A 10,489-nucleotide genomic window follows, 5' to 3' on the forward strand; every position below is an offset into this window, starting at 1 on the left:
CTGTTGCTCTATGGGCCATTCAGAACGAGACATTTGCTGCTGTTGTGTTTTTGTTGTTTTTAAAGTAGGCTTCACCACGCCCAGTGTGGAGCCCAACTGGGGCCTTGAGCTCACGACCCTGGGATTGAGACCTGAGTGGAGATCCAGACTTGAATACTGAACCTGAACCCACTGAGCCACTCAGAATCCCCCAAAATGAGACATTTGAACTACATGCCAGAAAAATCGGTCAGATTGCCCCCTGCCTGCTCCCACTCCAGCTGAGGATGCTTCGAGCCTGGCATCTAGACACCTTCTCACTGACCGCACTTGGGACTTAGACACTGGGTTTATAAGTTGTTCCACCCATTAACCCGTGGTGTTCTTTTCTTTCTGTAGAAGTACCTCTTATTAGTTATCTGATTGCTTGCTGAACGAGGAGGCAGAGTCAAAGCTAGTTCACAAACACTTGCTGCAACTGTATTAGCTCCTCTTTAGAAATAAGAACCCATATTTTATTTGTATTTTTATAAGTTTCTTAATATTTATTTTTGAGAGGGGGTGGGGGGAGAGAGACCCATAATCTGTAGCTGGCTCCAGGCTCTGAGCTGTCTGCACAGAGTCGGATGCGGGGCTCGAAATCACGAACGGCGAGATCCTGACCGGAGCCAGAGTCCAATGCTTAACCCACGGAGCCACCCAGGTGCCCCAGCAACAAAAGCCCACATAAACAGGGGCACCTGGATGGCTCAGTCGGTAGAGCGTGTAGCTCTCGATCTTGGGGTTGTAAGTTCGAGCCCAACGTTGGGTGTAAAGGTTACTTAATAAGATTTAAAAAAAAAAACATACAAATAAAATCAGACAGCAATTCACTTGGGTACAGTAAGAGGCCCTTGACCACCACAACCTTCCCCCCCGTGCCCTCCCCCCACAAGGTGGTTATAACATTGGGTTTGACTATACTGTTACTATTCCTTAGAATACACTTGGGGAGAAATCTCAGGATATGATGCAGTACCAAACTATGCAGAAAAATACCCAAGATCTCAGATAGGAATTATCTCTGATTCCCCCCCCCCTCCCCACCCCCAATTAGCACAAGGGAGCAAAAGTTGTGACCTGCACCCTGTCAAATCCTTCCCTTCCAAAGCCCCTGCCACACCCTAATTCGGCTTGAAATAGTTTCAGAAGGTGGACCTCCATCCCTGTTCCATAGAAGTGGAATGAGGGATTGACAATGGAAACTTATAAAGGGGAAGAAAACTTAACACCTCTGACTCCATGTTGCTTCGATTCCCTTCACAACTTCTGTGTAGCCCTGCACCTAGGCCTGTGACAGGTGAGATTTACAGAAACTGTTCTCACCGGGGGAGATAAACGGATAGCCCTAGCCCGAGCCATCACCCATCATCGTCCCCGTTCCTTACCATTGGGAAATGATCCAAACTCCAGAGGCTGGGGGTGAGTGTGGGGGGCGGGGAGTGGGGAGTGGGCAATTGAAACTGTGCCACGGAGGGTTAAGGAGTCTGACGCTCGCTCTCTCTCGCAGAGAACCTAAATCTTGTTCTTCAGGGAACTATTTGCCCCTAATCAGCTATTGTGTCTTTTCAGGTCCCACAAACAAACTCTAGCTGTCTCTGAAGAAGCCTGGACTCAAGGTCCACCGATATGCTTGCAGCCTATAAGCCAGCACAGCCCTGAGAGAAAGAGCCTAAGTCCCCATCCAGGTTATACCAGCTCTCGGGGCATACCCACAGCCCCTTCTCCGTGTCCTAAGGTAACCTCCTGACATCAGGGACTAAATTTTGCCTCCTTCTCATGTTAAGTCTCCGCCCCTAAGCAAACCTGGGAATATGCATGACAGGTATGTTTCCTCAATGTGGGTGCTCCATCTTTCCTCATCAATAATCACAGATGTGCCTTCCCTTTTATCAACAGGTATGTAAAGGATTCTTGGGATTTCATTCTTTTGTCAATTCAAGTGTATTCCAATGTTGCACTGGCTCCTTCAAATTGTCCTTGTTGAAAGTGTGTTGCTGTCCCTGTCTCTCTGTTAAAAATGCTTTGCCAAATACAAAGGCAGGCCATCTGAGCCAAGCACATGAACTATGTCTGCTGGTCAATGGAACTTACAGAGAACATACGTCACTTTTGAGTTTCCCACCATTTATGTTACAATAAGTTCACCCCAACGAGGAACCCTAGGTGGTTCAAAGACATATATGTGTGTTTACACACACACACACACACACTCAGTCTCATACCTAGCAAGGAGGGACACACCCAGGGCAGACAAGACAGTCACCTGGCACTGAGGGACATAAAAACATCAGGTTGATCGTCCGTGATTTCTGAGGAAAGATTATCGATCAAGACGGGGAAATGATAAAGGAAATTCTAAACTTTTTATGTTGGTGCTCTCCCAGGGAAGCTATACATTTAATATTTACCGAGGTCAAAGGGACTCCAGAAAACCTCAAAGCATGAGCTCTTTTTCTGTCCTGAGCACAGATTTAATGTCTGGTTTGTTAAAAAAAAAAAAAAAATTTTTTTTTTTTCTTAAACATAACTAACTAAAAAAGGGGGCTTCCAAAGGCGGCTTATAAAGATAAGGGAAACAAAAGAAAACAATACAAAAACCTTCCTGGTCGCCATAAGATTGAAGTCATACAGCCTTGCACATACTAAAAACAGAAGATAAAGTCTGTAACTTTCTGGAATGTGTTCTTTCTCCTCATGATGATTCCTAACATCTGCGGCCAACCCCCCCCCCCCCCCCCGCCCCCGTGCCCTGTTTTTCCTTTTTTTTTTTTTTGGTAAGCTGTATGTATGCCCAATGTGAGGCCTTCCCCAGATGACTGACTGCTTTGTGAAGATTGCGTATCCCCGTCAGCCCTCCTAACTTGGGCTCCAATGAAACTCTTTTCCTTCCTCTTTAAAATTGTTTTTAAAAAGGCTCGTTCATTTTGCATCGACATAGGGTAAATGCTATAAAAGGTACGCAAGACATAGTGAGGGGACAAACTGGGAAAGGTGGACAGCGTTTAAAAGATGCTTTTAAATGCTACACTTCTTCCTGCCTTTCCTTCACAGGTAGGACAGCACCTACACCTACTGTCGTTGGCAATGGTCATCGGCCTGGAGAGGAAGAAACCATTCCATAGTTTTCCACACGGCGGATGAGAAGGCCCTCTCGGACCAAATCCAGGAACTCCCTTACTGTGAGCCAAGGACCGGTGTTTTGTCGTTTTCCTTTCAGTTGTGGTTAGAAGTAGACATCACCTACAATTGAGATTTTTCACCATATATAAGCGTAGAGTTCAGTGGTATTAGGTGCAACATTCACATCCTCCTCGTTGCGTTCTCTCTTTCCATTCCATTTGTTGTAGTGTTTTAAGATTTATGTTTTTGATGTTTATTTATTGGTTTATGGGGGAGGTATGGGGGGGTAGGGAGGGAACCCCAAGCAGGCTCTGCACTGTCCGTGTGAGAACCCAATGCAGGGCTTGGTCTCACGAACCCTGAGATATGACGTGAGTCAAAATCTAGCAAGCGTGGGATGCTTCACCCACTGAGCCACCCAAGCACCCCACCGATTCCATTTGTTTTAAAGACATAAACGTTGCAAACTTTTTTTTTTTTTTTCAACTTTTATTTATTTTTGAGATAGAGAAAGAGCATGAATGGGGGAGGGTCAGAGAGAGGGAGACACAGATTCTGAAGCAGGCTCCAGGCTCTGAGCTGTCAGCACAGAGCTCGACATGGGGCTTGAACTCACGGACCGTGAGATCATGACCTGAGCCCAAGTCGGACACTTATCCGACCGAGCCACCCAGGCGCCCCACAACCTTTTTTTTTTTTTTTTTTTTAAGTTTGTTCATCCATTCCTTCATTCCTTCATTCATTTTTCACATTCTCTTCACTCGATGTGGGACTTGAAGTCACAACCCTGACAGAGATCAAGAGTCCAAGAGTCGCATGCTCTTCTGAGTGAGCCAGCCAGGAGCCCCTTCCATTCCATGTTTTGAAACAACCCCAGGATCCTGACTCAGACTCCCAATTTGACTGATGAGAGCCCCGCCCACGCCCTCTAGGCCATCTGTGGGGCTGTTTCATGTGTGTCCATCTTTCTTCCTCCTTTTAGTGGCACGTCAAAGGTTGCATGTGAAACAGCCAGTGCCTGTGGAATGAAACTGTACTCAGTTTCCCTTTGGAAGCAGGTGGGAGAGGGAGGAGAGGTCAATGGCTAATCAATAGAGTGTTAGTGTTGCTTTACAGGAGTGTGCCCGCTGGGACCATCGCCCGGGGTCACAATTGTCCCCTGTCAGGCCTCCCCCACCCTCTATCCCTTATTGCCCCATGCCTGTGTTTGGCCTCTGAACCCTAAGACACCACCATCACGTGTTTCATGCCACCCTCTGACTCTGACTCGGCAGGCCACGCCACGCCACACCATGCCGCTCGCTCGCTCGCTCGCTCGCTCGCTCAACTCCCTACCCTTCCACGTACCTGCACCCCCACCCCTGGAAGGCATTATAGTAAGATTTCATCCTCCACATCCATGATTCTCAAATGGTTTATTGAGGTTTCCTGGGTTAGGAAAAGGAGGGGACTCTCTTTGCTCCAGAGAAGGCAAGTTCTTCAGACATCATCTTCTCCCCTCCCCCCTTTCTCTCCCCCACCCCTTCTTTCTTTCCCTCCCCCCCTTCCCTCCCCCCCCCCTTTCCTCCCTTTCCTCCCTTTCCTCCCTTTCCTCCCAGTAGTTCAGAAACTGCAGCCTAAGGGTTGGGGGAGTTGAAGAAAGCCATTCAATGCAGAGAAGCCCCAGGCTCAGACTTTAACAGAAAGCTTTCTGCATTTGAACAAAGGGGTTGAATGAGGCCCATTGGAATGAATCGCCCTGAACCTCCCTTCCACTGCCACTCCCATCCCCGCCCCCCACCCCTCCCCCACCCTCACCCCCACTCCCACCCCCACGAGTCCTCCAGTGGTTTGGGGAACTGAAGGCTGCGGGTGGGCAGGGGGTGGGGGCGCATGCATCCTAAGCGGCAAAGTAGGCCCCTGGTCCACAGGAAAAATACAAACTCTATGTACCGAAATCTGTTGCGTCTGTATACGCCGATAATGACACCGCAGAAAGACAAATTAGAAAAGAAAAGAAAAAACAAACCCCAAACAACCCAATCCCGCTTACAATTGTACCAAACATGATAATAAAGAACACGAAAAGAAATAAAGGAACAAAGACACATCCGGCCACGAGCGAGCGGGTCTCCCTGTACGTCAGCTACTTTAGAGAGTCCCTCTCCTAGAGGCCCCTTCAGCTCAACAGCGGGCTGCACAGGTGTCCCTGTCTCTAGCCCGATTCATCTTGGTGCGAGCACCCTAAGTGGCCAAGGAGGCCCCCGGTCCACGGGAAAAATCATGCCTGGGTACAGCGGAGTTGTGTATCCCGGGCAAAGCGGTCAAGGGGTTGGCGAGATGTGTGTGGAGGAGAGGAGGTATCTGTTCCGGGGCCGCCCTCCCGGGTACCGCTCTGGCTGAGAAGAGGGCAGTGGGGCGCGGCCTGGACCCGGACGACAGTTGCTGCCTGCTGCTGGGCTGAGGGCTGAGGGTAGTGGGGCAATGCCCACGCTGGCTCCTGCGACGCAGTTCGTCCTGGGCACCTTCTGTGGTTTCTGTCGAGGTGCCGGTTGCCGTGATGACCGAGGCTAAACTCCCCTCTCCGCCTGGTTGTTCAGACGCCCGATCCTCCCGTGTTCTCGGTACGTGGACTGACCCGCACCCTCCCATCCCACCAGACCCCTTGTGCCAATATTTCCTGTTTCAGAGTTCTTTCGCCTTGTCCGGAAAGTAAACAAACCACACTCACAGATATCGACCCCTCGAAAGAACAAAGAGACGTCCAGGCACGAGCGAGCGGGTCGCCCTGTGCCTCGGTGTACTTTAGAGACTCGGTCTCTTACAGACACCTGAAGCTCAACGATGGGCTGCGGCGTCCCTCCCTCTCTCTGGCCCAGTTCCATCCCGGGACGAGTCCCACAGTCTCTTTGCGCGACGACACCACCGCTCGCTCACGTGAGCCGGAGGCAACGTGCTAATGGACCGGAGGGTGGCACTGTAGATTCAAAGTGACCTACGCACCAAAGCGTCCGTCAACGTGGTGTCCGGAAACCTTGGACGTTGCCGTGCCCTGGATGAAATCGTCGCTCTGGAGACTCGGGCACGTGTCGCCCGTCTTCTCTACGTTCTTCCTACCTTTAGTCTCCCTGTGTGTGTTTGCCCGACATCTTGCCTGATGGTTCACGGAGGAATGAGACACCCATCCGGCAAGAGCTGATGCTCTGCTCACCACGGCACGTGACTGACGGAAAAGAATACGCACGGGCCCGCACTCATCTTACCCTTCGTTCTCCACCGTGCCAGAAAAACGTGTGGCCTGCCTTCCTCCTGTCCAAAGCCAAACTGGAAAGGAAGACTTAGATGTAAAGGAAACATTAGAGAAGCTTTCAAAAAGCAGCAGCAAGCAAGCAAGCAAAGTAAACCACCCACCCCTACCCTCCTGCCCAGCAGGTGCAAGAAGCATGCACGGAGCACTCTCCTCCTTTTCTCCCTGGAAGGGCCCCCCCCCCCCCCCCCCCGTCTTTCCTATGCCACCAGGGGAGTGACATTCTTATCCTCAAGGACAGGGGGAGAAGTGGAGAGAATTCTAGAGGAGAACAGATCTTGGTTGGTTGGTTGGTTTTAAAATCCTCATCATCCTTTAGCCTCCCCACGTAGTTCAGTTAGTCGTCCACCGTCGCTTCTCCTTGTTCAACCCAATATACAAGCGTTTAGGTTTGGCCACTTCTCAGGGTCTTGGTTTCCTCAGGAGGGGCTCTACCTGTCACGTGAAACTTGTAGGAAATCAATTTGTTGGCTCCTTGTACGGTTAACCTGTCTCGTGTCAGTGTCACCCTCAGGGTCACCTGCAAACCCTAAGAGGGTGGAGGCATAGGGTGTGTCTCGGTGACACCTTCCTTTTCCCTGCGGGGGCCCACCCCCCCCCCCACCCCCCCCACCCCCCCTTTGGACTGTAGGGTCCTCTGGGAACCGGGACTTTTTTTTTTTTAATTTTTTTTTTTTTTTTAACGTTTATTTATTTTTGAGACAGAGAGAGACAGAGCATGAATGGGGGAGGGTCAGAGAGAGGGAGACACAGACTTGAAACAGGCTCCGGGCTCTGAGCTGTCAGCACAGGGGCCCGATGCGGGGCTCGAACTCACGGACCGCGAGATCGTGACCTGAGCCGAAGTCGGCGCTCAACCGACTGAGCCACCCAGGCGCCCCATGGGACATTTTTTAGTGAGTGGCTATTAACTCCTTCCGTTCTCCATCCCCCCCCCCCCCCCCCCCCCCCCCGCCGCCACCGCCGCCCGTAGTGGTGTTTATTGAGGACAGTAATGGTGAAAGCCATATTCTTGTCGCTTGCCACGCGGTGCACTTGCACCCATGTTCCCCGTACCTGTTTGTGGTCTTTGGACTTCGTCGTGGCCCCGTGCGGCGAAGGACTTTGCTTAAGCTTTATCCGTGGTCGTTTGTTTATCCATCACCCCCTTTCTGTCCCCCCCCCCCCCCCGCAGCTTGGTTTGTTATGTTTCCGAGAGAGACGCTCCCCCGCTTGACCCAATAGAATAAAAACGGCTCGTCCGTCCGTTGTTGTTCTGGGAGTACTCTCTCGCGTGGTTTCGGTTTGACCGTCCGTCTCTCCCTCCCTCCCTCCCTCCCTTCCTGCCCGCCGAAATGTGTCTAAGTCCTCCCGGGAGCGCGGGCGCGCCGCCTGGGCCGCTCTGGGCCGCCCGTGCCCGGCCTGCCCGGTGTGTGCGGGGAATTTTCCGCGCACGTCCGCCTCGGCCGGCCGGGGAGTCGAGTGGCCGGTCTGCCCCCCCCCCCCCCCCCCCCCCCGCCTTTTCAGCGGCAGCCGCCCCGATGCATTTTTCTTTCTTTTTTTTTTTTTTTAAATTTTTTTTAACGTTTATTTATTTTTGAGACAGAGAGAGACAGAGCATGAACAGGGGAGGGTCACAGAGAGGGGGACACAGAATCTGAAACAGGCTCCAGGCTCTGAGCTGTCAGCAAAGAGCCCGACGCGGGGCTCGAACCCACGCACCGCGAGATCATGACCTGAGCTGAAGTCGGCCGCTCAACCGACTGAGCCACCCAGGCGCCCCCCGATGCATTTTTCGAGTGTCCCTTGGGCTGCCGGGGTCGCGCCGTGCCGGCCGGCCGGGAGCTCCCGAGGCGGACGCCCTCCGCCGGCCTGGGACCGAGAGGCGGCATCCGGAGTGGGCCGGGACGAGATCGGGCGGCCGGGCCGCCGGCTGTGCGCCCTCTCGGCCCCGAGATCGCGAGCTGTCCCCGCTGACGTTTCGGTCGGTTGTCGGGCGCCACCTGGCGGCCGCTTTTATATAGCGTTTCCCCTCCGGAGCGTCGGCGACGTCGGCAAGGGATGCGATTCGGCCGCGGTCCCCGGGGCGGAGTTCCAGAAGGCCGGCGACGTTGGCGTGATCGTCCCGCTGTCGTCGGGGCGCCGGCGGCTGGTGCACTTGCCGGAGATTGAACCTCCGGGTATATGGGGGAGTAGCGGCGGCGCTCCCTGGGAGCGAGCCGGGGTGGGGGGCTGCCCGGACGGGTCGACCAGCACCCGCCGGTGCTTTCCTCCCCTCCCACCGCCCCCCCGACCGCGGGGACCGTCCGGGGCCGCCACCCGGAGACTGTGGCCCCGTGGGTCGCTTGTCGGTCCTTCCCTGCCAGGCGTCTTTTGTCTTCCCTCCCGCTTCGCGGTCGGGCCGGGCCGGGCCGGGCCGGGCCGGTGAGGACCGTCCTGAGCCTTGAGGGGAAGCCCGCGGAGGGCGCGATGGGCCCGGGCGGGGGCACGCGTGGTGCTCCCGGTCGTTGGACCCGATTTTCTCCCCAGATTTTCCGAGGCCCGCTGCGGAGTTGGGGACCGGGCCGCGAGGGGAAGCCCGTATAGGGCGCCAACGCCGGCGCGCCCGCGATCCCCGTTGAGGTCCTGTCGTCGGGGGCGCCTCCGCGCAATTCAGACCCCCCCCCAAAACAGTCCCAGCCGGGGGTCGGGGACTGGCATGGGGCCGGTCTTGCGAGGTCCGGGGAGGCTTCCGCAGGCGACAGCGCGGAGTGTTTTATTTTTCTAAGTCCCGACCCGGAGACGACCCGTGGACGGGCGAACGTGTAACGGGGCAGGGCCTACCCGGCCATCCTCCCCCCCCATCCCGCGATTCCCCGGTCGGTCGGTCGGTCGGATCGGTCGGTCCCGGGGTCGACCAGATGGCCCCCGGGGACTTCCGGGGGGGGTGGGGTTGCTTGGCGGTGATGGGAAGATGCTTGGGGCCCGTGGCCGGGCCAGGGTCCCAGAAGGTCCCAGTGACCTGTGGCTCGGCCCCGCCTGCCAACGCGGTTATTTTTGTCTCCTGAAAGAGGTACTTTTTGCTGCCAGGTAGGTGCTGACACGTTCTGATGTGGCGGTTGTCATCCTGTAAGAGAGACTTGGGCCTCGTCGCCGCTGGCTGGCGTGGCTCCGGGCTTGGCGGTGACGCCGAGCCGAGCCCGACTCCGCCCTTTGCCCGCCTGCTTGCTCGAGCCGTCTGCCTGGGCCTGCGCGCCGGCTCTCGTGCATCCAGGTGTGGTTCAGGCTGTGGCGCCACCTCCGGTCTCTGGCACCCGAGGGCGGCGTGGGGAGGCGGCGTGGGTCTTCTACCCCGTGCGCTCCCCGCTGCGGGCACCCGGCCGTGGCCGTGACAAACCCACCCTCGCAAGGCTCCGTGCCGCGTGTCAGGCGTTCCCTTTTCCCCTTGTGGGTTGTCCGGCTGCCTGTTCCCTGGGAGAGGTGGGGGAGGGGTGCTGGCGAGGCTGAAGCAGGTCCTCCTCTGGTCGCTGTCCTCGCCGGGCGTTTCCCCAGCCCCCTCCTCACCCCAGGACTGCCTCGTGTGGCGGTAACCGATCGATGTGGTGATGTCGCGCTCTCCCGGGCCGGGCCTAAGCCGTGTCAGACGAGGGACGGACACTCCTGGTGAGTGGGACCGCTCTTCTCGTTCTGCCTGCGGGCCCCATGCTCCTCCTTCCCGCCTGTGGGCGGCGCGGGGGGTTGCGGAGGGGTGCGGACTCCGGCCCGACCCCGGCCTCCCGTCGCTGCGGGACCGGGGTCGGCTGACGCAGCGGACACTCTCGCTGGCCTCTCTTGGCTGTGTTGTGGTGGGCGGCCTCCCTGTGGTGGGGGGGCTGCACCCGACGCCACGCTGCTCGCCGCCTGGGCGTGCTGAGCGCGTGGCGCCTGGCCCTCCGTGGTGCCCCTGGAGCGCTCCAGGTCGTCTCAGGTGCCTGAAGCCGAGTGGTGGCGCCGTTCCCTGTTCCCAGCGGACCCCCCTTTGGGTCGCCGCCGTTGGCGGAGTTGCCCGAGGTGGGCGGGTGGCAGAATCGGTGAAGGGAGGCACACCCGTTCCCCCCGCTGCGG

Source organism: Panthera pardus, unplaced genomic scaffold (genome assembly GCF_024362965.1).
Source record: "Panthera pardus isolate Hobbes unplaced genomic scaffold, ASM2436296v1 HiC_scaffold_87, whole genome shotgun sequence".
Taxonomy (NCBI): Eukaryota; Metazoa; Chordata; class Mammalia; order Carnivora; family Felidae; genus Panthera; species Panthera pardus.